This window comes from Netta rufina (assembly GCF_964035555.1).
Source record: "Netta rufina genome assembly, chromosome: 1".
NCBI lineage: Eukaryota > Metazoa > Chordata > Aves > Anseriformes > Anatidae > Netta > Netta rufina.
In genome coordinates, this window is record NC_140123.1 from 2,516,437 (window position 1) to 2,531,180 (window position 14,744).

General features: G+C 40.4%; 1 protein-coding gene across 1 annotated transcript in view; it reads left to right on the forward strand.

Annotated features, from left to right (window-relative positions):
• UVRAG (UV radiation resistance associated) overlaps positions 1 to 14,744 on the forward strand; it is a 92,022-nt gene that overhangs the window by 46,972 nt on the left and 30,306 nt on the right. The gene's annotated exons all lie outside the window — the stretch shown is intronic.

Consider the following 14,744-nt stretch of genomic DNA (forward strand, 5'->3'; position numbering starts at 1 on the left):
CTAAGCACATGATCGTCCTCTTGCCTGTTCATCACTTTCAGACGGGTATCAAGCTAGAGCACTTATATCTGGAAAACACATTTCTGAGGAGCAGAGCTGCCTGTGTGTGGGAGTATAAAGATTAAACCAATTTCCTGTTGTCTGAGACAAAGTGGAAGGTTTAGTCCTTTAGGCTGGAGCCTTCCAAACCCTCATGACTTAATACTTTATTTCACAACAGTTTCTGAAAAGGAGAAAGTTTGGCTAAGTATATTAATCCCTATTGGGCCATTTACCTGTGTTCTGCAAGATTTTTTCAGGATTAACTCCTGCCTGAGGTCTTCTCTTCCCAGCTATTGGAGAGTCGATCCTGCCAGCTCTCTGAGGACTTGAGTTGCTATAGAAAACCTCAAATGTCTGAACTTGCAGTTTTCTTTCTAAACTAATAGCTCATGTTTCTCGTGTGCTCCTAACTGAATAGAGCATAGCAATTAACGTGCGTTATTAAATTTCTTTACTTCAGTAACCTGTCCTTAAACAGCTTTTCTAACTCCAATGTAAACTGTTAAGTAATTACACTGAGGTTTTCTGTGTACTCAGTCTTTATTATAACACATTGCATCGTAATTATTTACTAGATAAAGCATTTGATTTGGCTTCATACTGTTTTCTGGACTTCAGGGTTGCCCTGAATTCTTATTAAGAGATTTTAAAAATTGGGCACTGGGGGGTATAGCTGATGTTTTCATTCAGAAGAAATTTCATCAGTACATGTGTTTGTTTTTAATGTTATACTATATTATGAGTGTATTACTTCATGCATCTTTCAGCTTTCTGCATCAGCTTTTTAAAGTCCTAATAAGCTGGTCAAGCATTTTGAGAGCTTTCAGAATGTAAGTTACATTTGGGGAGTATTTTTATCCAATTCAGATCTGTTTCCCTGAACAAACCAGGTTACTTAAGTCACAAGATTCTGGCAGAAGCTTTCAGTTTTGTGTGCTGCCATTATTGTTATGTTGGTATTAAAGACTGTACAAAAAGTAAGAGGCTGTGGTGAAAATTTCTCTTGCATCTGGCCCCATTACTGGTGGTGGAACAAGACGGGGAATACATGCCAGTGGTGTACAATATATGGTCTTGTAGATATTAGTATTTATTATCTATTTGATAGCTTTTCTCTCTGTATTCCATTAACTTATTTTGATACTACTAAAATGCTGTAAGTTTTCTCCCATAAATCTGCTTTTGTGACTTTCTGAACCTAGGGAAGGAAAGAATGCAACTTTCAGTAAACAGCTCACATTTCTTCAGTGGTCTCTTTGAAAACCTTCAGAGTATATCCAATATGTAAGAGGAAGGAGTACCCTTTCCAGAAGTTCTGGATTCTGAAAGATCTCAAAGAAAATGATGGATACAGAACTCCCAAATTTAAGCTAGTTAGCAGAGCAGCGTGTTCCTCCAGTGACAAACATACTTAATACCTGACCTTAATTCCTTGGTACTTTTCTTGCAGAATAGGAACATAGCACTTCATCTTGTTCTCATAAACCTGGTAAGAATGCTGAAATTAAACTATTTAGGACATGTTCTGATGCTGTCTGTCAAGCCCTGAATTTAACGCTTCTGTTAGTCTGCTCCCAGATTTTTAAATAAAGCAGTTTTCAATATAAGAAGAATAAGGGGTGGCATGTCTGGAGCAAGATTGTCTATGTTGGCGTTGTTGCCTTTGTCATAAGGTTTTTAGATAGTCTTCCCTTCAGGTCTCTTCTAGTAATACGAGTTAAAATATTACAAGGTAAATGTCTGCATTTTGCAAGCTGGGAGCTACTGCATCTTTTTAGACAGTATTGGTTTCCTTGTTCCTTTTAAAGTGAGTTCAGGAGCATACATTTGTCATCTGTTCGGGAGCATTTTTAGCTTCCACGTTGACTCAAAGCTACTTGATTTCTTTATTTTATAATTGAAATTTCACATGACTCTTGTGCAACCTGCCAGTTGGAGATTTAAGAATAGAATACTCGTTTCATCAAATCACATTAGACAGCTTGGACGTACGTATGCTTACCAAGGAAAAACCATGCTCTTCAGCGTTCAATCACCTTTCTTTAGCTTGTGTGTGTCTGGGCAAGTGAAATTAATTTTCAGAGCAATTATTTCTGTTATATCTTTACATTTTTCATTCATACTGAATCTTTGAAACGGTTTTCAAGGACTCTTCTGTTAGATGCGTGTACACACACAGCTCTGATGCTGCATTCAGAGGCTACCTCAGGAACCAAGAAGTTATGTGAAGCAGCTTAAGGAAGAGTGAAGTTGAGCATACTGACAGTTACCTGGGGTTTGGCTCCTTGGGGGCTCTGAAAAGCTCAAGCTTGACAGCTTTGATAGTCTTGGGACTGAAATCAAGATTCAGAAGGACTGAATATTGAGAACAGTTTAAGCTGTTTGTCCGGGAAAAAAAATAGCTGTTTTAATTTCTGCATACAGTAACATCATTGAGCAGCAATTGAAGGACTTATTTTGAAGCAAATGTACGCAGACTATGAACATTACTCATTTTTGATGAAATAGCTCTATAGCATAAGAGTGGGAATGGCATAATAGGAATGGTAGGTTGCTTCAAGGTTATCTACTGACGTGCCTCATTGGAATTATGTCTATTCTACACCTTTTTTTAATTATGCTAATTCTTGTCCTCACTGAACACTTTCTGTTGTCATTAAACATAGGGAGCATCTATCTTTCATGTTACTGGGTTCTTATAAAAAATAAGATTAAAATTGTTTGCCTTGTTTGCAGCTTAAAGTGATAGATATGATCCTGAAGAAACTTTCTGGATATTTCTTTGATGGGTCATGACCCCTAAGTAGTCTTTTTTTTTTCTGGAGGTCAGCTTCGTTATTATAGCAAACCTTAAGTGTGCCAGAAGATTATAATTAGTAGTTAGTTTTTATCGTGATGGTTAGGTGGGTATTGCAGAAGTAGTTGAGCCAGGATCATGGAGCACTGCTGGCACCTGGCTTGATCTGGGAACAACATCTGAATGCATCCAACCTCTTATATTATTACATATACTTTAAATTTGCTGCAGTTCTGTGGCTGCCAAAGGCTTTAAAGCCTGGTTTTATTTCATTGCTGTAGCCCATTTGGTAAGTGGCGAATGTCTGAATAATTAAAACCAGGTCATCTTTCACCAGGCTGAGGCAGTCTTGTAGCAACAGAAGACCGCAGCAGACAGGAAATGCAGGTGACCTTGTCAGATCTTCAGAATGCTTCTGGACTCCTCAAGGATGTAAAGTTATGAGTGAGTTTTTTCCTAAGACAGTTTGTTTATAGCTGAAGCTGACACATGCGAGTGCTTGGCCGAGGGTCTGCAGCCTGGTGTACGGTGAACGTTAACATACGTGCATGGCTTGTTGATTGAGCCTTGAATTCGAACCAGCAGGTTGGTTTAGCCTAGTTTGGGGTGCTCTTAATTGGTTGAAGAGGCCAAGCTTGAGAGAAGTGGAAAAGTTAAGAATAGTTCAGGCCAAGTGCACTTTTAATCTGCACATGTTTAAGCAGTTCATTCAGTGGGCTGGGGTTATGTTTAAGGCATCCTCATTTGCACTAAGAAAGCAAGCTTCCAGTTTTCTGTGTGTGGTTCATCCAGAACTAAGTCAAGCAGTCCCAGTTATTGCCAGCTTGAGTTCTGATGCAAAAAGTTGCTCTGCTTAGACCTGAGTAAAGCAAAACTTACATCCAGACCAGTTCTGCTACAAGATTGCTTCCAAATTTCCTATCTTGATGAACTGTGGTGCCTTTCGCTTCAGCGTGAAGAGCTGGATTTGCAAGTAAGAGGAGAAGAGCTGAGCAGGCACGCGGATCGGTTTTTGGAGTGTTTGGAAACCACTTGTCGAATGAGCTCAGTCTAAACATGGTCCTCGCTTCTGTGGTCTCACTCCTGTTTCTAAGACTGTGAAAGCTGAAAGTCAGGAGGTGGTTATTGCCTTGGGTCCAGTAGCTGATAAGCCATTTGCAACACAGCAGTCTGAAAAGTCGGGACGCAAATGAGTGAAGAATAACTTTTCACTGATGCTGACATCTTCCAACTCGACAGAGAAATCTTTAATCATCTTTGGTACTTCAGCCGAGATAATAAAATGGCAGCTTTGGGAAGAAATCTTGGCAAACTTAAATCAGATGGAGGGAGACGGTTTGTTGAGAAACCTAATAGCTGTCAAAGCAGAGCTGATTCTTTGTGGTAGATTGAGTGTGTGTTAAGCATTCGCCTATTGCTCAAAGAATACTTTTTGCCATGAACTTATCTTGAACTGTATTTGTACGCTCCACATTCTTGGGAATATTTAGCTAGAACACAGGGTTATTTTATTCTTGATCACCAAAACAATGCTTTTGCCTTCATTGGGTCAGCACTTATTAAGGTGCAGTGATTATAAATCAGATCAAGTGCTCCTTTGGAAATGCAGATCTTATTAACACCGGCTCTGGGAGCAGCAGCTTTTGCATGCTTCTGCCCAGTCTGAGAAAGCAGATTTTGTTTACTGCAGTAGATGAGACCACTGACCCCGGACATCTACAGCTGAGAAATGTTTTTGTGAAGACATACTAGTCGTAGCTTACTCCCATTGGAACTCTATCCTCCTGCTGAGATGATTTTTCAAAACATTACTTCATTTTTCAATGAGCGGGGACTTGACCTGCTTAAAGTGTCCTCTCGTTAAAAATGAGCCTTCGGTGGCAGGGAGATTTAAAGCCCTGATAGCGGGGTTGTCTGCTCTGTCCTTACAGATAGTCCTCACGGTGTGACATCCATCACAGAGCGTCCAGCAAGCCTTGAATTCAAGCTGTAACATGTCAGGGATATGCGCAATCGACAAAAAGCCATCGGTGTTGCTAATTCCGTGGATTGCTGGCTGTGCTTTTTAGGTGTGTGACAGTGTTATTTGCTGAACCAGTAGAATGATACCCTTATATTTTTACAAATCAGTGACTATCTTATCAACAACTGCTTAACTTTCCTAATCTGGGTCTTTGGTTTCCTTTTCTGTGTACAGCCTGTACATATTGAAGCTATTGTACGTTCTCCAAGAGCAAGGTCACGACAGTTACACTTCTTAATGGAAAGATGGCAGTGCTTCTGCTTTTGATTATCTTATTGTTGAGCTATTCAGATAGGCATTTTGAAAATACGCTTCATGCAGTTAAACTGCCAATATGTTTTCCTTTCCCAGTAAACTAATTATCTTTGTATTGTGTAAAGTTTGAATGAGGATATGCTTTTTTCCCTTGGCAGTCTGTATTTTTGTCATCAAGTTTGTTTTACAAGTATTTGTTTTCTCTCATGTAGAGACTAAAAACCATGGAGTAATCAAATCTGAATTCACTTGTGATTCATATTTGTGTCTTAATCTCATCTCTAACAAAGCAAAGTGTACACTTGTAATCTCTTTTTTACTGCCATTTCATTTGACTTTCAGTTTTACGCACCAGGTGGGGATCTTACTTTTTCATTTAAAACTTTTCCAATCACGCTGTCTGTTGGCAGCCTAGTTAGCTGCTCCTTGTAGGCTGTTACTGACCCCGAGGTGAGTTTGTGGCCCTTACCCATCGACTGGTTGTTTGATGTGAAGAGGATCCACAGCACTCTGCTGCGCCTCTAGTTGAGGAGTCTGGTGGTGAAGGCAGGTTTGTACTGTGGTGTTTTTGTTCCTTCTAATGAGGACCCTTCCAACAAAGACCAGCTGCCTGGGCATGTTACTTCAGGCTTGTTCCTGCCTCTACTGAAGCTGATAAATCTTCGGCGTAGCTTATCTGAAAAGGAAACAGGTTTTGAAGCTGTGCAGCCAACGCTTCTTGTGCTGTGGTCATCTGCTGGAGTGATGATGACTTGGAAGTGCTGGGTATTTTGGTGGCTGTGGCTCGTTAGGAACCTGCTTTCCTAATATTTGATCTGAAATGTCCTGGGGAATAGTGGTTTCCAGTGAGATGGCTGCATAATGGTTGCCCTCCTCACTAAAAGGCTCTCAAGGTTTTCTTTATTCTGGTTGAGAAAGACCCTAGCAGTTGTACACAACTCAAGCTTTCTCTTCTAGATATGACATTCCTTTACAGTGAGCACACAGGATGTGGTCAGGTTGGAGGGAAGACGCTACTCCTTCCTCCCTGCCCGCCCCTCACAACCCCCCAGAAGGGGCTGAAGTTGAAACTTAAACTTCAGTAAGTACTCAAGTCTTGTTCTTGTACACTCCTCGTGTTTCAACCCTATCATGCGAGAACTTGTGACTCTCTCAGGCCATTATCTTAGTTGGATTGGGCTATTTAGTTCTATCCTCGTATAGGGCATCCTGTCCATGGGCTTAAGCTGGAAATTCATCATTCTCTGAACTGCCCCATTTTTTTCGTAGTGTGTGTGAGGCACAGTTATTCCCTAGGTCTGATGGATGACTCTCTGCTATCACACCAGGGACTGTTAGAGAAATTACATCAGTTCTTTATCTGTATAATAGTGAATAATTGGGCTTTAGCTGTGTTCTGCCAGCTCTTCTGCAGTCATCTCGCTGCAGCCGTTCTGCTTACTGTCCTCAAAAATAGGAAATGAAGGGAACGAAGCCACCTCAGGTTTGTGATCTGTCCCAAATTCAGTGGATGCACTCAGGTAGGATGTAGTCAAAGTGCAGAAAACATGGTGATGTGAAAATGCACTGACATTGGCTTCACCTAATTGTTGAACCAAATTTCTGTTCTTCAGTTAAATAATGGGTAAATACATTGCATAGGAAACATGTAATTAGTATTTTTTTTTTAGGTGTTTCTGATCTTAAACTACATGTTTTGCTTTTGTTAAGTGTATTGTGTCTCTGACAACAGGTCAGAGACACTTAGTCTTTATTTTGAGGTAAGCTTTCAGTGAGGGCGTTTGTTCAATTTCTTAAAAACATGCCAATATTTCTTCACATTGCAAAGCTAAAATATTATTGGTCCTCAAGCTTCTACATTATTCTGAAATTAATGTTATTGAACACTATTCCAAACCAGATTGAGAATTTCATCTAGATGTGCCAAATGGGATGTATCACGATATGTAAATTGTGCCATGCTTCAGCCTGTGGAAACCAGTTAGATGGCATGTGTAAAATCTTTATTTTACTGATTTCTTCCCCAAAGAGCTTTCTGAAGTAGAGATTAAATTTTGAGACTTCTAATATAATTTGGGATATGGCAGAATGACCGAGCAGAAGAGAATAAAAGATCTAAAACACATGGAGTAATACCAAAGTAGAAGCAGGTGAAAGCAGTTAAAAATGAAGCAAGTTCTTAAACTTTAAAAATAGTTTGTATTAAAGACAGGCGGTTCTGGACAATAAAAATTGGCCACCAATATATTGGTACATATGTGATTTTTTTTGGGTACAGAGGAGTTCATAAATCACAGAACACAACTGAAAACGTATTTGGGCTTGAATTCATAAGAGATACTTGAGGTCTGAAATAAATATATGAAATAAGGATTCTTTCAGCTTCCCTAACAGTTAACATCTGACTGAAGCAAGAGTCCTGTGGTGATTTACTGCAAGTTCATCGAAAACTGAGGCTGCAATGTAGAACAGCTAAAGATTAGCTCAGTAACACATACGAGGATATAAAATTAAATGCGATCTTGACGGTTGATAAGCATTTGTCTGAGAACAACTGAAAAAGGCAATTCTTAGTGGGTAGAGTAGAATAACTAGGACAGTTTACTTATGAGTTTTTTAAAAAAAAAAAAAAAAACTTAATGCCTAAAATACACAAATTTGGCTAACCAGAATTTTAGCTTTGATTCTGGAAAAACTATAGGTTTATTCAATGCATGACATAAGCAATCTTCACCTTTTTATAGTCATTTTTATTTTTAAATACATCCATGTTCATGAGCAATGGGCTGGAGATACAGTAGTAGCAAAGTTCCTTTTAACAGAAGTGATGCTTTTAGTCCATACATCCAAAGATGAGTAAGAGATGGCATGAGGTAGAAAAAAAATCATATTAAAAATAAATTTAAAAGAGAAAAAAGAGTACAAACTGTAGGCATCTCATTTTGAATTGTAAATAGAAAAGGGAAGATCCTTGCAAAAAGCTTTTCTTTTAGCAACACAAAATCCTGGTTGTCCCTATTATGCCTTGATTCATAGAAATAAAGCTGAACTGAATGCTGAAAGACATTTTTTTCCTACCCCAAGGAGGGATGAAGTTTATTTAGAAAGAAGCATTAGCGAGGTACAGGCTGGGTTGAACGTACCTTGGAGATGTTAGGTGAGGATTTTTCTGTACTTTGTGCTTTATGGTTAAAAGATGATGTGTTTTTCTCTGTGATAAACAGGTAGTTTCAGCAGTATGGAGTGAAGACTGATGGTCTTGTGGGGCATTTTGCACCTTTTGGACTGGATTACTGCAGGAATGGTGTAGAGAGAGCTTCAGCCCCCCGGACAGGTGCAGCTGGCAAAGGTGTTCATTGAAACTCCTGTCTGCCCATCCTGACCCAGAGCACAAATGGCGTTAGACACAAAGACTACAATTTGAACCAAAAAAATGAAATCTGCCTTGGTTTTACACAGATATTTCTGTTTATCTGTTTCCATCTTAATGATTCAGCTGGAGTGGAAATGATGGCAACCAGCCACTGTTAGTTCTCCACACTGACTGGAAATGCAGATATTGAATTTCCTTTTTACATAGGAAGACTTTTAAATGAGAGGTGACAATTTAGAGCCCTGTCTACATTCTCTGTAACTTTAAAAAATGTGGTTCACTGTAGTAAGGCTGTACTTTTCACTTTGGTTTATAGGAAACATAGCTGAATGTTTAAGATGTACATTTCTTGACTACCACATTAGACAAAGTCTCATTAGCACGAAGACAGACTCCAAACTAGTGGCTTCTGAAGAGTCCTGTTAATTGGTGTAGCTGGAGTTGGGTACTTCAAAGCTTAATACCCTTTATAATGGCATTTCTTTACGCAAATATTCAATATCTACTTCTTTTACAACTTATGAGGTGTTGCAGGATCTTTGAAGAATTAAAAATTACATCTGCCCTTGATGGTGGGGTGCTGGTTTTGTAGTTTTGACTTGGAGAAAGAGGAGACTTTCAGCCCGTTTTTATTTAAAAGACTGCCTTGTGGTTACTTTTCCCCATCAGAGTTGCTGTGAACAAAGCACGTAACCCTGGCCTCGCTTTTTCCTTTTCACAGCCCTTTTGGGAGGCTTTAATGAGGCTTAGTACTCTAGAAACTTCCATGTGGAGTCTACGGTGTAAAATAATACCAAAGTTGACACTTCACTTAACCACTCCTGTAGCTGCAATTTCTTCCTTTCCCAGCCCTGTTCGCGTGGGCAGTTTACAAGGAAATTAGTGTCTTCCTTGTAGGCTTGCTCTAATCTGTTCTGATCCTTGAACACAAGCTTTGATTTTTCAGACTCACTTCAGATTCTTACAAGTAGATGTTTTTGGTTGTGTAGATCAGCAGAACTCTAAGCCTTGACCTCCTCTGTGGGTTTGCTTACCCACTGCCCATCAGCAAAGCCTCTCTATGTGTAAGTTGACTGAAACTAAGTTGCTCTGTACTTCAAAAACTCGTCAATTCTTGTCCTTAGAACTGCTCAGCAGCTAGCAAAATCCAATGTTACACAGAAGACTTCAGTGCTAAGAGTAACAACCAATTTGAATTTTAGGTGCCTTTTGTGGAGAGGAGGAGAGCTCTTCCTTGTAGCCTTCTGACTTCTGCGCCAGTCTTTCTAGGACCAGATTTAGGTGGAAGTGTTCTTTACCCAGCAGCTCATGTCTGCTAAGGGAGCATGACAGCAATTTATAGGGGATGGGTTGAAATAAAGCAGTTGATACTGACTTGTTTGCACTAAGATTCCAGGTGGAGATGAGCTCCTAATTACCCTTGGGAATCCCCCAAGTGTGTTGTAAAGGTAAAGTGGAAGCAGGTCAGTTGCCATCTCTGTCCCAAGCTCTGCTAAAACAAATTAGTCAGAACTAAAAATACCTTGTAACTGCCTCTGTGATTTATTTCTTTTGCTGGCTCCTGGGATAAATGAGATCCAAAAGCTCTTCTTGAGAATCTGGGAAGACTTTGGCTCTTGGACACATCAGTGTTAGGATAAGCCTCGAGTGTGCTTTGTGGCTGCAAGCATAACGTTCTAGTTCAGCGTGGAAGAAACTGTTCTGTCGTTCTTGTACTTGTGATACCACAATAAAACTTTTGTCCAACGCAACGTGCCATGAAAGGGGAGGTGAGCTATGTGTCTAAAAATGTAATGCATGTGTGTTTTGCAATTTATTATGGACTTGCCTCCGTTCCTGCAGCGTGGTGCAGCTGGCTAACGCTGGTCATCTGACTTGTATCCCAGTGAGTCCTATAAAACAGAGCACATGACTCAAAGGAATTAATGAAAACATTACATTTGTCACTCCTTTAGCATTAAATAAGCAAAACGTGAAACTTCCAGAATAAATGTAAGCTTTTAAGAGTGAGAATCCTCTTTGTTTTATCTTAGATCTTAAAAGCATGTATTGACCTTCTGGCTAAATTCAGTCTTGTGTGCAGTTCAGATAGTTCAGATCACTCTCTTTTTTGTGTTCTCCACCTTCTGAATTCAGAGTGAGACTTCTTTTAATTTGACAATTGTGCTAAAGATTTTCAGTCCCAAAGCTGCCAGCGTGTTCTTTTATCTCTACTAATCTTGTGCTTTTCCCCAGCACAGGGTCTTACTGCTGACATGTCAGGTGTCTGAAGTGGAGCAAGAATAGCCCTGAGTGCACTGGAAACAGATACAGAGACATCTCCAAATTGGTCCCAAATTGGGCTAACTTGTTATAAGTCACTAAATGTTGTGCTTTTATTTCTTTCATCAAGTTTATGTACTTGAACTACGATCATCTTTATGAGCTACTGTTAAATTATTGTTCAGCTGGCATGTGGCAGTAATGTGCTCTTTCGATACAGATACAGAATGTCTACTGTAAACTCAGGTTGTATCAGGGCTGTGTTTTATGAAGTCTATGCACTAGTGGAAGGTAATATTCCGTAGTCATTAAGGTAAATGTTAACCTATTTTTACAAGAATTCACAAGCGTGAAGAGTGAACTGCGAAGAGCAGAAGCTGTTTTGTTTATAACTTCTGCCTGTGCTTGCATGGTGGCTTTGCCAGGAAAGAATGAGAGGATCACAGAATAGCTGATGTTGGAAGGGACCTCTGGAGATCTGGTCCCAGCCTTTCTGCTCAGAGCAGGCTCCTTGGGACGTGCAGTTGGTTTTGAATAAGCCCAACAAAGGAGACTATGGAGCCTGTCCTGGCAGCCTCTTGCATTGTTTCAGTTTCATCATCCTCAAAGTAGAAGGTTTTATTTTAGGTTCACCTGGGGAAGTTCACACAGATCCTTCCGAGAAGCTAATTGAGCTGATACAAGTTTTTCTGGGCTCTTTGTTTCTCCCCCAGAGTGATCAAGACTTGCACGAACCATTCAAGCAAGGCCAAAGACACCACATTCATCTTTGTGGGACTCTCTCCAGCATGCCCACATCTGTCTGGTGTTGGGAGCCCAGGACTGGACCCCATACTCCAGATGTGGCTCCAGATGGGAAACTTGGCATTTCCCCTTCCTGAGATCTATGGGATTGCCATCTGCCCACTTCTCCATCTGCCAGTCACTCTTCCCAATTCTCTGTCAGCTGCAGAGGTGCTGAGGGTGCCTCCTTGTCCCATCACCTGGGTCTTTAATGAAGGTATTTACCAGGATTGACCTGCAGGATCAGCTGCCAGTCTGTCTCACTGCCTCCTTATCTAGCCTGTACTTCATCTCTTTGCCTGGGATGAGGCCACATCAAAAACATCATTGAAGTAGAGGAAAAGCAACACCCACTTCTCTCCTCTAACCCACTGAGTCAGGTTGGTTATTTACCCTTCATAAATTTATGCTGGCTGCTCCCAGATTTCTTGTTCATAGTGTGATTGGAAGTGGGTTAGGGACTCCATAACCTTCCCAGGGCTCCGGGTGAGCTTCCTGGATTGTCCTTCTTGAAGATGGGAGTGACATCTCCTTTCTGAACCTCTTCCATCACCTTTCAGAAGATAATTGAGAAAGGCCTTAGGACAGAAGGAGGAAAAATGCATCTTCTGTGCCAGGGGATGATCTCCATCAACTTTAGAAACCCCTTTAAACTGGCAGCTTACCCTACTACATGGTAACTGCTCCCAGACAGTCTGTTCTGGTGATTACACAACAGATATTTGTGGCTTGGTTATTGTTCTTTCCAGTAAATACATCACACTTATTCTCATCTTAGGTATGTTCTGTTTTAAAGGAGCTTGATGATTTCCCTCCCACCCAACTCAAATGTAGGAATGGAACCCAGGAAGGTAGACACTGGAGGGGAATGGGCAGGCAGATGCCATTCTGCATTTTATCGAGTGCTTTGTGATTATAAAGCTACTAAAAGAGCCATTTTCGACTGTAACTTTTCAGCAAGCATAACTAAAACCTTACACAGCATGCCAGAGGAAGAGATTGAGCTTACAGTCATGCTTTTCTAAGAAGCAACAATTTCACGTAGGGAGCCAAGAGTTAAAGTTGTATTCAATTACGCTCAGTGAAGCACGATGTAAAATGTCGTGGCTCCTCTCCCTTAAGTTTATTGCTTGTGACCAGCCCTAATGGGCAAGCAAGATAACACACAAAGAAAGGAACATCAAAGTTGGTAATATTTTTCTGTATGTCATAAGTGTGCATATGCAAAGACATCCACTGACATTTTTCAAGGCTTTCATGTAGCTTACTGTGTTATGAAAGCTGACACGAGGATGTATGCAGCTTAGATTCTTTCAAGATTAATTAATGGCTGTTAGAAATGTGAATATTAACAAAAAGGAGAAGAAAAACACACCAAGACCAACCTGATAAACAGAAAAAGCTCAAAAAAAAGCTCAAAAAGCTCAATCCTCACCACTTCAGCTGTTGGAGGTGGTAGCGAGCACCGTGGAGAAGTTTTATCCTCTTTTCTCTACTGGATATATCGAAGGGCTCTGTGTCTAATAATAAAATATGTGGTTCCTATTACTAGCGACTTAATGAAATGCTATCTTATACCAAAACAGGGCTTGTGTTCCTAATGGCGCTTTTATTGCCGAGCTTGGGTGGGTTTTATGCTGTTAATTGTAAAGGTATCCCTTAAATCTAAATCTTCTTTCATCCCTTAAATCTAAATCTTCCTTCATTTGGCTACGTGTAATTGTAGAGATTGAAACTGATTCTTCTTGATTTGTATTTTACGCTTAGGGTAACGCACGGTGGGATTGTTGTAGCATGTGGTCATTTCAAAAGGGTTTGTTTTCTTGCATGGGGAACCAGCTGGATTTATAGATCTATTAAGCAAGGTGAGCTGGATGGATGCTGTTCAAGGTGATTTTTATATTCCTCAACTTCAAGTGACCTAGCGAGCTTGAAGGTAGCATAAAACTTGAAGCTGACATCTTAATATTTGATCTGCTGCGATCGCGACCTGCTAACCTTTAGCTTTAATGGTGCTATATAATTCTCCTTAAATGCTGCAAATGTACTCTACTGTGGGGCTGCAGTAAAGATTTTCCATTTGATTGATGTTAAAATACACTTTGCGTAATCACCCCTCTGGAGCGCGTGTTGTTTCTGGTAGATATCGATCTCCTGTATTTGTTATCTTAAATTGGAGAGGGACTTTGCTTTCTGATGTAATGTGGGCTTAGTGCAGATAATATCCTCGGCATCTTGATTAGGGGCTGCAGAACGTGGGGTTCTTTAGAAAGACAAAAGTTGGTGTCGTGGTGCAGCTCCCATAAAAGTTAAGTTACAGATCCCACTGAAATTACCAGCTTGACCACGGTTGACCTCAACCTCTGGTGGTAAGGAAGAGTCACAAGACAGTCCTCAGAAAGGTAGTTTACAAGTATTAAAAGTTTGAACTGCTCCACTTGAGCAAATAATCCATGCACATAATTCAGCAGAGAATGTCAAAGATGCTTTAGGGTCCACAGGGGTGGGTCTCTGGTTTTCTGCAGCAGTTAAGACCACAATAAGTTGTGTTTCTTCCCCTAAACAGTTAGCTACACCTCGATACTAAGAGCCATGGTTTATTATAATAGAACAATTAAACATTAGGAACCGATTTGCATGGGTTGGGTGAGCTATGAGGCTGTAATTCTATTGAGCTTCAGCTGTGTGTGTGAAGCTTGTTGGATGGAGAGGTTTTCGCAACAGGATGGAGGGATGAGAGCAGGATGGGGGAAACATCCAAGGGAGATGAAGGGTTTTATGTGAGGTTTAAGTGGGATGGAGAGCACACGAAGAAGAATGGTTTGTACCGTTTAAGTGTTCCTTTTGTGTGTTGGTAAATGGGCCTGGAAGTGAGCCTGTAAAGAGACTTGTACTCTTTCAATCACAAAATAACTTAATCAAAAGAGAACACCTTTTTCAAAATGATTTTATTAGGAAGTGAGCTAACCAAATGCAAAAGGCTGAGTACAAAGGAGCAAGGTGGAATCTGATATTATGCTGCGTGCTTCTCAAGACATGCTTCATTTACTGAGGGGAATGTTGCAGCACTGGCAGGGTCATAAAGCATCTTCTAAAAACCTGAAATACTTCAGAAAACACAATTTGTCAGCTGAATTCTGACATCAATTTTTAAAAGGCTGACTGGAGATGCAAAGGGCTCCTGGTAACTTCCTCTGGAGGGGGGTTCG